We start from the raw sequence: 14,086 nt of genomic DNA, 5'->3' as shown, positions 1-14,086 counted from the left end.
TGATCTCCCCTCCCCTCCATCTCCCCTCCCCTCTCTTCTCCCCTCCCCAGCAACCACAAGCACTCCAAAGATTGGGCATTCCTAGTTCAATGGGGCTGTTCATCATTTCAGGGAGGAATCACAGTTAACCCTTTCGGGTATGGATTGTGGCCACACTGACAGTGGAGGGGAATCTACTGGTTGAAAAGGTCCAGGGAGCAAAGGAACTTGGACCGTTTTAACAGCCAGTTGGCCCCAGGTGGAAAGCCACACTTCTTCTGAAATGGCCTGGAAAGGATGGGATCAGAGTAAGAGTATATTAACCCTCATTCTTAACTCACCCCCAACCATAACTCACTTGAATTTTTTCTTCCTGGGTAAAACAGTTTGGCAGAGATGGTTGTTTTTCTTGGACCCCTGATGTGATTGAAATCTCAATTCAGACAAGAACCAATCACAAGTGAATATGCTTTATATGTTTATCCATTTGTGCATTTGAAATTCTATATGCAACTCAATTTTGTGTTACAGATGTGTTTCCCTCTGCACCTCTCTGTCCCCCCTCCCATTCCCTTTCCTCCTGGGTTCCCCTCTGAACACCCTCATCCTCTGACCACTCTCATATGCACAGGTGCCAATCCTCCCCCCCCCAGATATTTCCGGGCATGTGAAAAGAAGCAGGGTCAGTGGACTGTGGTGTTTTCAAACCCACCTGCCCACACTGCAGTTGAAAGGACACAATACACCACTTGTTCTTGGACAATGCAAGTGCAGACATGGTGATCAGACTGAGTTTATTCTCTCAAAACACTAAACAAAACAGCCAAGCCCATTTGTGATGGGAGAAAATAGCCTGGTCAGTTCCTCATTCTCCACTCTCCCTTTGGGTTTTCCCTTTCATTTCACTTACAGATCGTTTTCTTCACTATTCTAATTTTCTTTTCTTTTTTTTTTGTTGAACCTGTTATTTCATTTGGGTAAATTCATAGGTAACTCTCTCAACACTTGAATATCAGGTAAACTGATCTGCAATTCAGAATTATAGAAAACTGTTTGGGTCACTGAGAGGTTAAGGGAGTTGCCCAGAATCACACTTCTAGCCTGTGTCAAAAGCAAGACTTGAACTCAGATCTTGCTGACTGTGAGGACAACTCTTTATGTTCCATACCATGCTGCTTCCATAACTTGTCTAGAAAATGTCACTGGTCAGTTAATGTCAACTTTTAATCAGATAGCTCAATCTTCTGCATCTAATCAACTTTTTCTACAGTAGGTTTGAAACTGATTCTGGCATCCAGGAACCTCATTTAGAATTCAAAACTTCAAGAAGAACTTAGTCAAATAGGGGACAGGTGAATGGAAAGGAAAAGGAATGGAAAAGAAAAGGAATGGAAAAACCTCATTTTCTAGAACAGAGTTCTTAACCGTTTTTGTGTTATACATCCCTTTGGCAATACATTGAAACTTATGGATCCCTTCTCAGAGTTGTTTATTTTTAATTTATAAAATAAAATATGCAGAATTGCAAAGGAAATCAATTATATAGGAAAATACAGTTATAATGATAGATTTAAGGGAAGACAAGCTCATGGACTTCAGGAAAAGAACTCTTGTAAACAAAATCAGAAGAGGGATGCAACACTCATGTGTACACCTAAGTAAATATGTAAAAATACCTATCTATCTATCTATATGTGTTTATGGATATATTATAAATATTCATACATGTGTAATATAATATAATACATATTGCATGCAAATACACAAGAAGCTAATTAGCAATTGTGGAGTATATTTGCTATTACAAAAATGACATTAGAGCTTGGGCAGATCTTTATGGGGTAATGGCATCTTTTCCCCCTTTTGACTTCCTATAGTCTATAGGAAGGATACCTCCCACCAAGCTCCTTCCTTTAGTGCCTTCTTGCTAATCTGAGCCTCAAACCACCCCCCTCTCTCCCAGTTCCCTAATTACGCCCTTTGGTTCAAAGTAAGAAAGTAAGATCTGCCTCTGGTAACACAAATTTCTTAAGAAAAAATATTGTCCCCTATTTTTATTTGCATCCACAATACAAACTTCTTAAGAGAAAGTATTGTCCCCTGTTTTTATTTGCATCCCCAACACTTAGAACATTACAGTAGGCATGCAAGTACTCAAAAACATTTGTCAATTTACCGCTTTATTATATTTGGCATGTGGTAGGCACTTAATAAATGGTTATTGATTTTTGGCCATACTACTGTTACTAGGGTTCTCAGTACTCAGGGGATGGTTGGAATCAGGTTTATTGATAGCTGAGATGCAGACTTGGACCTAACTTCTCAGAGATAGTACCTTGTGTGAACTTCACCCCTCAAATCAAACTTATCTGTTGTGTGTCCCACCTTTCTGGGACCCTCTCTCCATCCCTGTGCCTCAGATAAACCTTTTGGAGAAATTAATATTTGAGTTAAGGTATCAGTAATTGGTAAATATGGTCATCCTTTTTTTCACAGAATTTTTCAATATCTCAAAGTCAATGGAATAACTAATTGGCATGAATTTCAATTATTGGAGAAATACTATATTAGGGGAGTCTGTGGACAGAAAAGTCTTTTATACCACTCAGGAAAAAAACAAACTTGTAGCTGTTCATTTGGGATTGTGGGCTATAGATTCTGGGAATAGTGGACATAGATACAAGGCATATGGTAAAACCCTTAAGGAAAAGGAACATTAAAAAACAAAGGCATTAGTGGCACCTGGGCAAATTTTTTATTTTATTTTCTGGTGGAAAAGCCTAGTTTTTTACTGGGTCTATGTGGTTTTAAAAAAAGCAAGCAATTTTTTAAAAACCTATTGAAGCATCTACCTTTATCTTTCAAATTAAGAAGGAATAAAAGGAAAGGCCATCCAATATGCATGCCTGCCTTTGTCCCATACCTAGATAATGAGAATCAGGGAAATTTTTAATTGAAAAAGGTGACAGTAGTTACCTTTTCAGCAAGCTTGAATTCAAGGAAGAGGCCCATAAAAATACTCAAGGATGTACATGGCCTGAAAGATTTTTCAGCCCAATTATATTCAAATTTACAAAGTAAAATTATAATCCTGAGAGAAGAAAAAGCTCTGATTCCTGGGCCCTTGGACAATGGAGACCTGAGCCGTGATACAGCCGGATCTTCTCAGGGTGTCTGCTACCATAGGGAGTCCCATAGTGAAAGGGCAAGTAAAGAACAGCAGGCCTTGCAGGGGGGTTCACAAGCTGTTGGAGGGTTTGAAAGTAAGATGTATAGTTTTCAGGAGGGCCAGTGGCAGACACAATAACCTGATGACAAGCCTATGAATGAATGAATGAATGAATATACTTCAAGAGAGGGTCTTGGCTATAAAGCCAAGACCTCTCAAGAGGTCTCTGGACCTCTCTTTTTTTCTTCTATTACCTTCCTTCCTTCCCTCCCTCTTTTCTTCTCCTTCTTCCTTTTTTCCATCTTTCCTTTTCATTCTTCCTTCTTTCACTCCTTTCTTTTTCTTCCTTACCCCTCTTCCTTCCTTCCCTTTTTTCCATCTTTCCTTTTTTCCCTTTCTCTCTCTTCCTTACCCCCTTCCTCTCCCTTTTCTTTTTTCCTCTTTAATAAATAAAATTAAAGAAATTTATCATTGTACAATTAAAATGTAATTGAATTTACTTCCTTCCCTTAATGGAGTTTAATTTATATGATCCATATAACCTACCAAAAAAAAATCTATTGTTTAGGTTTCTGGCCTTGGCCCAGAACCTAATCCCTATCCAGCATCTTACCCAGTGCAAACACAATATACTTTACTGCCCACCTCGATATTGTAAGAGGAACAAAGAGTATTTCAGAGTGTGTGTGTGTGTGTGTGTGTGTGTGTGTGTGTGTGTGTGTGTGTGTGTGTGTATATCTGTGTCTGTGTCTCTTTGTGTATGTGTCTGTGGGTGTGTGTTTGTGTAAACAGGGACTCCAAAATCCTCCAATAGAAATCATCTCCAGTTAACTTGATAAATCAGAAAAGTGACTCATTGCATTGAAATATCATCAAGGTGTTATGAGTCTAGAAACTTCAAGTCCCCCCCCAAACAATTCACCTTAAATCCCTTTAGATTGATGACTGTTGCTCTAAGAAAAGGGACTAAATTGGTCCCAACAAAATCAAGGCCCATCTTCAATTCCCAGAGCAGATAGTCACCTTTATCCTCTAATCCAAGGTTTTGCCAGGTGTGCCTGTGATTATTTATTCTATTAAATGGTGTGAACCCAGGGATTCTTCCCCCTTCCTCTACTCCCACTACAGAGTGAGGCAGAGGATCCTCGAAGTGGAAATCTGTGAAATCCCCCAATGACCTTTGGTCTTTTCTATGTTCTCCGAAAGGCATCCTCAGTGGGTGCCCAGGTCCCTTAAGTGAAGTGTCACATCCAGCTATAGATGACAGGTTATGAGAGAGTGGAAATGCATTGGAATCAGCCATCCTTACTTCGGAGCACTGACAAAATAGAATCTCTCAAGTCCCTGTCTTGATAGAGTATTGATATAGCTGAGGATTCATGCTAACTCAGAGACCAAGAATATGGTTGTTGAGAAAAGTATTTTTAAAATCTAATACTATTTATTCATAGGATCTCATTAAAAATGTAAGAGGTAAATGGTTTCTGGTTATTAATTCTGTAGGTTCAGGACTTCTAAATGTTGGATTTAGGGGGAGGGGAGACAAATCAGAAAAAGAATTATCCTCAAAATTAATATTTTTCCCTTTCTGAAAGATAGAATGGTATTATTTAAAGAATATTAGATTTGGAGTCAGGAGAGACCAGGGTTCAAACCCCAGAGTTAACACATGGGGGTAAAATCTTGGACAAGTCACTTAACATCTCTCTCAGTCTTGGTTCCTCATTTGTAAAATGGAGATAACAATATTTGCACTATCTGATAGAATTATTAGAAGAAAATACTTTGTAAAAGCTTAAGCACTATGTAAATATAAATGTTACTGTTGGCAGATTGAAGAGACCAAAGGGCAGTGGTTATTTTATTTTTCCTATTAGAAACACATCTTCCATTTCTGGCCAGTGCTGCTTAGGTTTATTAAAGATGGCTCTTTACGGAGCAGGGTCATCCCTTCAAGTTTGATGTCAAGATTTTCTGGAAGTGTATAAACTTTGGGATAATGACTTATATTGTTCCTTGGGGAAATGCTTTAACTTTTCAATATAAATCTTTACATTTATTTCATCCTTAAAAGTGTAGATGTATAGATGCATACTAGAGATTAAAAAAACAATCATCATCCTATGAGGTTCTCAGATATTACTGTTAGAACTAAAGGGCTACTTGCAGATGACAACAGTACTACTTAAACTAACTCCAACTCACTTAGATACAAATCTGCCTGAAGAGCATTGTAGACAGTCTTGACAGGCATCTGAATGGGTCCATCAGCCTTCTAAACAATCCACTCCTTAATCAGGGAGAGCCTTTACTAACATACGGCAGCCGTGTACATACAGACTTTAACATGTGCTGCTCTGAGCAGAAATCACTCCTGGTGGTGGTACACAGGCATGAAATTAGGGTAAACAGGAGGAAACAGATGTTAGAGGCCTAAGTGGGAAGACAACATGAGTAACTCTCCATTAGGCACCTAAGGAAAGCCCAGCGAAATCCATTAACCAGTAATCCATTGTTTGTTGAAGAAAAACTCCACACACTAATGACTTGCTCCCTAGCATTTGTGCAGGCCCATGAAATTTCATTTGTTTTAATTAGCTTTGCTGTTGATCATATAGCATTTTCATCTGCAATTATTACTCAAGACACAGAGCACATATAATAGAATGCCTCTAGAATGACTTCCATTCCTGCTTCTTATAAAATTAAAAACAATACTTTGTGTTTACAGACCTCTTTTTATGATTTGTAAACATTTCCATATTAATTATTTTATTTTCTTAACCAAAGCATGCACCAATGAAGTAGATTATTGTATCACAGAGTTAGAGCTTATGGGAACCTAGAGGTTGTCTAGTTCAAACCTCTTTTCATTTAGGAAGGCTTGCCCGAAGACACAAAAAAGAAATGGAAGAAGTATAGCCATGATTCAATATAAGTTTCCATGCTCTTTACCATTGCACAATACTGGTTCCTCAAGAAAGGTAAGGTACCAAGACATTAAGAACTTAAATAAATGATTTGTCCAAAGTTCCAAATGATGAACAACTTAGGTCTGCTGTGACTTTTCTCTAGTCTTTCAGAGGTCCTAACTCTGTGTCATTATAGAAACTTGAACATGAATTGATCTGGAGATAAATATTTAAATTACAAACCTAAAATAAATTATTAAAATTTAGCAGAAAAGATTGACTTTAAATTATTTATTTTAAAAATTATTATATTAACAAACATATCCCATCTAATATTCCAATTTTTTTCCTGGTTGCAAGATGAAATGGAAAGAGTTTCAGAGAGACTTCTATTCAGTTCTAGATTCTGAATCTTTAAAATGAGGAAAAGTGATTTTTCTTCCCTGAACTCTAGGTTAGTCATCTTTAGATGAAGAGAATAATATTTGTGCTCATGAAAATGTCATTCTGGAAACAAATTTGGATATGCCAGACATAGATAACAACAATAGCATAAAATAAGTAAAATTGATTATATAGTCAAGAAACAACTGGTTATTGATTTAAAAATCACTTTCAAATTAGCTGTGAGTGTACAGTCAGAACAATGACTTAAGGCAAAGATCAAAGTGAATATCAATATGAAGGAAAAGTAAAAATGAGAAGATGTGAAATGGCAGTTGATACCAACTCCAGTTGTATCTATTTAACCCCAATACTGAAACTGAAAAACAGGAAATATAAAAAATATGAAAAACTGAAAATATGGAAAAAGTGACATTAGCATATGATTTGTTAAGGGAAATGAAATCAATGCAAACCAATCATCATAATGAGAAGAAAGAAGAGCATGGAAACACCTTAAACAATCAAATATTGATCCCTTAACAAAGGAAAGAAATATGGCAGCCAAGAAACTTACATATATTAGGAAAACATTTGTAAAATCTTATATGGAAGGAGTGTGAAAGTCTATGAATGGTAAATGTCTCCTATAACATAAGGGGGGGGGGGAGTTTACAGAAATCTTGGCAAAAGATTCAATTAAACCAGATAATCTTCAGGATGTTGGAGGGTGAAACTGGAAGAACTAGAGTCAAAAAATGGAAAAGTTATAGCAAACCTTAAATAATGAAGTCATTTTTCCATAAATGACAGTGAAGCTATCTCATATGGATTTTGTCATCATAGTTCCTGATTTCATGCTACATATTAAAGTGGAAATGATATTAAAGAATACAAGACTAGAAAAAGAATTTGAACTACATCAAACACACAAGGAAAGTCTTTGTTGGATGCAACGTGCATATAATGGCATTGATTCTCAAGATATCCAAGTGAAAATAGGATGCCAAATACATTGAAAAAAGTCCCAAGTGTTATTATACTCTTTTAAAAAAATAATCAAGGCTAACTTTCTCATCTCTATAAAATCTTTATGAATATGGTTTATATACATTCATCAAGAGCATCTTTAATGAATACATGAGAAAGGAATAAGTTTTCCATGAGTGATTTTTATAGTAAACCTTATCTTTATAGTTTTACAATTGACTGAAATGTACACAGAATACAAAATTCCACTGTTTGAAGGAATTTCAATTTGTAGGAGAGGGAGTGCATGGAATATTTTCAAAAGTATGGGTCTTGAAGCCAGGAAGAACTGGGTTTACATCCTGCCTCTGATACATAGTGAACCTGAGCCAATGTCTTTCTGCCCCTCTGTGCTCCAGGCTTGTCTCTTAAGATTCTAAGCTGGAGGAAGGTAGATGGTGTAGTACATAGAGCATCAGTTCTCAAGTCAGGAAGACCTGAGTTCAAATTCATCCTCAAGCACTTGATTCTAGCTGTGACCCTAGACAAATAATTTAACCCCTAATTTCTCCACCCCACACCACTGCCCCCCAAAATCCCCCCACCATATTTTAAGCTGAAGAGACAGTATTAACATATTACCAGGTAGTTTCCAACAACAGTATCTTGTATTTAACTAACTTGTATATATATATAATATATATATATACATATACATACACATATACATATACAGATACAGATATAGAGATAGATAGATATAGATATATACAAAGATATAGATATAGATGTTTATAGATAGATAGCTAGATATAGATGTTTATAGATAGATATAGATGTAGATATATTCAAATTATTGGCTATCTGATTGTCTCTTTATGTATATATATCAACATGGGCACTTGTTGCCTACCCCATTTGAATGTGTTGTTCATTTTTTGTTGGTATTTATGAGCAAAAATTGCTAGAATGTATCTTCAGCATGTATCACAGTGACTGGAAAATAGAGGATAATTAATACTGGTTAATTGATTGATTAAGAATTCTCTATGTCAGTACAAAGTCAGTAGTCTAGTCTCTATGCTTCTTCATTTGGTAGAGAGGTAGTATAAGGGACAATATACTATACTTGAAGTCAGGAAGACTCAAATTCAGCCTTAGACACTTACTTGCTCTGTTACCCTGGGCAAGTCACTTAATCCTATAACCCTATCTGCCCCAGTTCCTTCATGTGTAAGGAAATAGCAATCATTCCAATTTCTTTGGGTGATCCTACAAATGGAGTCATATACAACTGAAAAAATAACTGAATAAAGAGAATAAAACATTACTCTAATGGTTATTGTCCAACAAGGTATCTATGCTGATTTTCAAACTTCTTTAAAAGATATAACACCAAAGATGAATTTGTTCAATGATTATAAATATCAAAGAGGCATCAAATAGAGATGAAGCATTGCCAGATGTTAGTCACTGTCATGGAGGATGTCTAGCCAAGGAGTTCATGAATGAAGAGGGAGTCTCTATAAATAGTGAGGTCTTCTAGAAGCTCCTTTTTATGAAAGATATTGTTCTGATTAAATTGTGTGTTTCATTTATTCAACATCATCTATAACCACTTTTAAAAGTTTGCCCTAGCTATTGATGGAAGAAAAAAAAATCAAGTGAATGAAGAATGCCCATTCTCCAGACCATCACATGAATTGTATACACAGTCCAGAGGGCTGGTCTGAGAGTCATATTTATTGCTGCAAGTGGAGAGATACTGCAATGGACAAAGAACTAACATTGGAGTTCTCAAAGTACAATGATGAAGTGTTAGGTGGCTGTGAATAGGCTGTAGAATATCCACACTGCAGAATAGTATAGGAGTATCACTGAATGATAGAATATCAAGTCAGACAGTGAAATCAAGAGGAAGATTCAGTCATAATGTGCCATTAACATATATATATATATATATATATATATATATATAATTAATATATACTTGAGGGAAACTCCCAGCATATTAGGTAGGCATTTCACGAAGGATTAAGAGGAGAACATAGGCAACAATTGCATAAGAGGAGAAGAAATGGATGTTTCATTTAATAGCATCAGAAGGAATACCCACATTGTAGAGATCACAAAACTATAGAAGTGTGTATAAAAGTACCAAATCATCATTATTAAAGAGGAAAAAAGGTCCTAATTTGGGGATTAACTTTTTTGTGTGTGCACTCTAGAGATTCCATTGGCAGACTGGAGAAACCTAGGGGTCCCCTTCTAAGGATATTGTCTTTAAATAATTGAAGGTCATGGGGTGGCCAGGTGGTGCAGTGGATAGAGCACTGGCCCTGGAGTCAGGAATACCTGAGCTCAAATCCAGACTCAGACACTTAATAATTACCTAGCTGTGTGGCTTTGGGCAAGCCACTTAACCACACTGCCTTGCAAAAGGAAAAAAAACTAAAAAAATAATTGAAGGTCATGACAAATTTAAGTTAGAAGTTAGTGTAAATAATGATATAATTTTTTGTTTGTTTCCCATCCAAGTTCATGCATCTCCTGAAATCTATCCATGGACCCTTTGGGCAGCTGATAGTAGAGTGGTCGGAATGCTTTTCCTAGAGTCAGGAAGACTTGCATTCAAATTTGACCTGAGACATTTAAGAGTTTGGTGACACTGGACAAATCATTTAACTACTCTCTGACTTGAGATAATCTTATCTGTAAAATGAGTTCAATAATAACATATACTTTCCAGAGTTGTAAAGAAAAAAGGAATTAACATTTGTAAAACACTTTTGCTAGTTATTTTCTGCTTTCCAGGAAGAGAATGTATGACATCAAATCCAGGATTTTCCCATTTCAGTTATTTTCACACACAGCTACAGGGCCCTTGCTATCTGTAGAATTATGCCTGAGGGACTCTTTGCCTGCCCTATCCCTAAGTAAATACAATTTTAGAGATAAACAGGGCACTGTGCTTCTAGGGGAAGAGCTAGAATCCCAGCTGCTACTTTCCACTCCACAGGATCAAAGTTCAACACTGAAAGATGAGATGAACAACTCTCTTCTTTATATCTCTCAGGGACTTTTGTTCCTACAAACCAGTCATAGCAGGTCCATCCCCAAATTAAGCAAGGAGTCCAGCAGCACAACCCCAAGTCTCATTATTATTATTGTTATTATTATTATTATTATTATTAAGTTACTGGAGGTCCATTGTTGTGGGTTGATTTGGGTTGGGACCCAGGCAGAGGAACAGGTAATTGCTTATAGTTAGAGTTCACTGTGGTTCCTGCGGTGGGGGGGAATTCAGAGTGAACCAAGATCACTTCAAAGCCAGAGTAAATACAGCAAATTACCTCCAAGCCCGAGTTCACAGAAAGAAATCTCCCATAATGGAAATTTCCCCACAATTATATACAGCCATTACTGATGTTTCTTTTTTTGTTCTTTTTTTTATCCCCAATACTTGTATTACAGCATCTTGTATAGAGTAGGTTTAATAAATGTTGGCTAAATTGAATTCTTGATGACCTTGAAACACTTCCTTTTCAATCAATACCTGAAAATGTCTGTGATCTTTTTAATGTGGCCATTCCTTCTATCCATATTGCTATAAGTCCCTCCACACTTCTGTTCTCTTAGCAGAACCATAATTGACCTTTTCTTTGCCTCTGAGACAAAGGACACAGTTTCAATCAAGTTCAGGGTAAAAGAGGGTAAATGGAAACACAACTCTTTGAGGAAAAGAAAGAGACCTTAGGATAATGGTATATATCAGCTACTGGTAAGAGGGTGAGGTATAGAGAGAACCAAGAAGGGAAGAAGCTCCAGCCAGTATACCATGACTGTAAATGATAGCATTCTCTACATTCAGTGCCCCAGGAAAATAAAAGTCGCTTATTACAGTTGAGGATTTATTCTATGGTTTCTTCTGCAAACTTGGATCAGGAGGGTCCTTAACTACTCATTGGAGTGCTCATGGACATTTGAAGGAAGGAGTAGGAACTCACACCATAAGGATGAAAGGGAGATTAACCCAGAGGAAAAAGCTCCTTGACCTTCCTGATAACTTATTTCCTGATCCTGTAGAGACCCTCTTGGATTCAATCTCTGCTCCTGTACCTAGCATTTCCAATCCATCTGAGAACTTTGTATTATGGGTATCTTAGAGAAGGCTTGGATCCCTCTATGACACAATCTTCGATTTTATTTCCTTTTTCAAACCATATCCCTTTCTCCAGGAGGAAACTGGGCCAATTGCAACCTAATCATCCGACTATGATTATCCTCAATATGAGATGGGAAGGTATTTTTTTAATTAAAAATTTTATTTATTTTGAGTTTCATAATTTTCCCCCCAATCTTATCCCCCCCCCACAAAAGGCAATTTGCCAGTCTTTACATTGTTTCCATAGTATACACTGAATAAATTGAATGTGATGAGAGAGAAATCATATCTTTAAGGAAGAAAAAAAGTATAAGAGATAGCAAGATCAGACAATAAGATATCAGGGATTTTCCCCCCTAAATTAAAGGTAATAGTCCTTGGTCTTTGTTCAAACACAGTTCTTTCTCTGGATACAGATGGTATTCTTCATTGCAGACAGCCCCAAATTGTCCCTGATTGTTGCACTGATGGAATGAGCAAGTCCATCAAGGCTGATCATCACCCCCATGTTGCTGTTAGGTTGTACAATGTTCTTCTGATTCTGCTCATCTCACTCAGCATCAATTCATGCAAATACCTCCAGGCTTCCCTGAATTCCCGTCCCTCCTGGTTTCTAATAGAACAATAGTGTTCCATGACATACATATACCACAGTTTGCTAAACCATTCCCCAACTGAAGGACAGTCACTTGATTTCCAATTATTTGCCACCACAAACAGTGCTGCTATGAATATTTTTATACAAATGATGTTTTTACCATTTTTCATCATCTCTTCAGGGTATAGACCCAGTAGTGGTATTGCTGGAACAAAGGGTATGCACAAATTTGTTTTTAAAATTTGTAGACTACTTTGCATTCACCATGTCATTTGAGTTTCCTCTTGTGAAACAAGTATTTCAGGTCATAGTATCTATCCCTGGTTTGTAAATGAAAACTTAGAAGTGTTAAGTCCCTTGGATAGGAAGGACTGAAATTGTGATTTAAACAGTTCTTCCTGACTCCAGATTCCAGACCAGGAGAGATGGGGCAGTGAATAGAGCAGCAGACCTGGAGTCATGGGAGCCTAAGTTGAAATCTGGCTTCAGATACTCGCCAATTCCTAGCTGTGTGACCTTGGGCAAGTCACTTAACCCTGATTACCTCACATCCAGGACCATTTCCAGTCAACCTGATTCATATCTGGCCACTGGACCCAGATGCTCTGGAGAAGAGAGTGAAGTTGGTGACCTAGCACAGCCTCCCTCAATCAAATCTAATTTATGTGCTTATCATAGCATTACCTCCCTAATGTCATGATCTTCTTTGAGAGTGAACACAATGCATTAGTATCATCAGTTAGAAAATACTTCCATATCTTTTGAGACTTACATTGTGAAGCATGTACTTCAAGCAATAATATTTATCCCTCTGTTCATCCCTAAATGAAAATACAAGCCTTAGAAATGTTAAGTCCCTTGAGATTTGAACCTGGTTCTTCTGCTTCCAGGGTCAAGACCAGTATCATTATTATTTTTCCAGTCTTCAAGCTTCAAGCCTGCCATCTCTCTCTCTCTCTCTCTCTCTCTCTCTCTCTCTCTCTCTCTCTCTCTCTCTCTCTCTCTCTCTCCTCTTACTTAACCTCATCAGGTCTCTTGTGTTTCCTGATGAATGCTGTTTTGTCTTTTGTTCTTCAAGGTCATCAGGATGATATAGCCATGACTTGCAAGTGAATTGGATTTAAGTGAGGGAGGGTTGTGCAAAGTCAGCAGCCTCACTTTCCTCTGGAGTCATCTGGGTCCAGTGGCAAGATACAGATCATGACTGGATATGGCCTCATCTAATACTAATAAACAATAACAATATAAATATATGCAGTTATTAAAGGTTTACAAGGTAATATATGTGTGCATATATTTATAAAAAATACACGAACATATAAGTATGATATTAATATACAATATGAATTACATGTGTGCATGTATGTACATATATGTGTGTGTACATACACATATACATGCACATATGTGTAAAATTTGATCCTCCAAACAATCCTATGAAGTAGGTGATATAATTTTCCAGTAAAGAAACTAAGGTTGAAAGGTAAAATGGCTTGTGAGCAAAAAATTACTCAGTGCTGAGTCAGTGGGTTTTCTGTCCTTAAAGTTCTCCAAGGAAAGGAGAGATAGTCAGTTGTTAGCACTGTTGTAGAAGGGAGGGTTGAAACATCAGGATGGCTTCTGAAATCTCTGAGAAGATTTTATAGCATAGCTTACTACAACAAAAGGACAGAATTTTGAGTGAGAGGATTGCAATAGATGACCATCTTACTCTCCCAGCCATTTGCCCTCCTAATACCGGCTCAATGTCTTCATAACTGCACCTAACTTCCCACATCTATATTAGTCTGTTGGTGTATGGGGATTTTAGAAGAGCCCTTATTTCTGAATCAGCCTGACTCTTGCTTTAGATTTGCTCACTTGAATCCCCATTTAGAGTCACATTCTTTACTTAAGAGGGAATCGTCATA

At 37.1% G+C, this 14,086-nt stretch overlaps 1 protein-coding gene across 6 annotated transcripts in view; it reads right to left on the bottom strand.

The window, feature by feature from the left end:
• Nucleotides 1–14,086, bottom strand: part of NAV2 (neuron navigator 2) — a 436,581-nt gene that overhangs the window by 357,285 nt on the left and 65,210 nt on the right. The window lies entirely within an intron of this gene.

This window comes from Macrotis lagotis, chromosome 3 (assembly GCF_037893015.1).
Source record: "Macrotis lagotis isolate mMagLag1 chromosome 3, bilby.v1.9.chrom.fasta, whole genome shotgun sequence".
Lineage (NCBI taxonomy): Eukaryota > Metazoa > Chordata > Mammalia > Peramelemorphia > Peramelidae > Macrotis > Macrotis lagotis.
The sequence above is the reverse complement of the archived record's forward strand: the minus strand, read 5'-3'. Positions and strand labels throughout refer to the sequence as shown.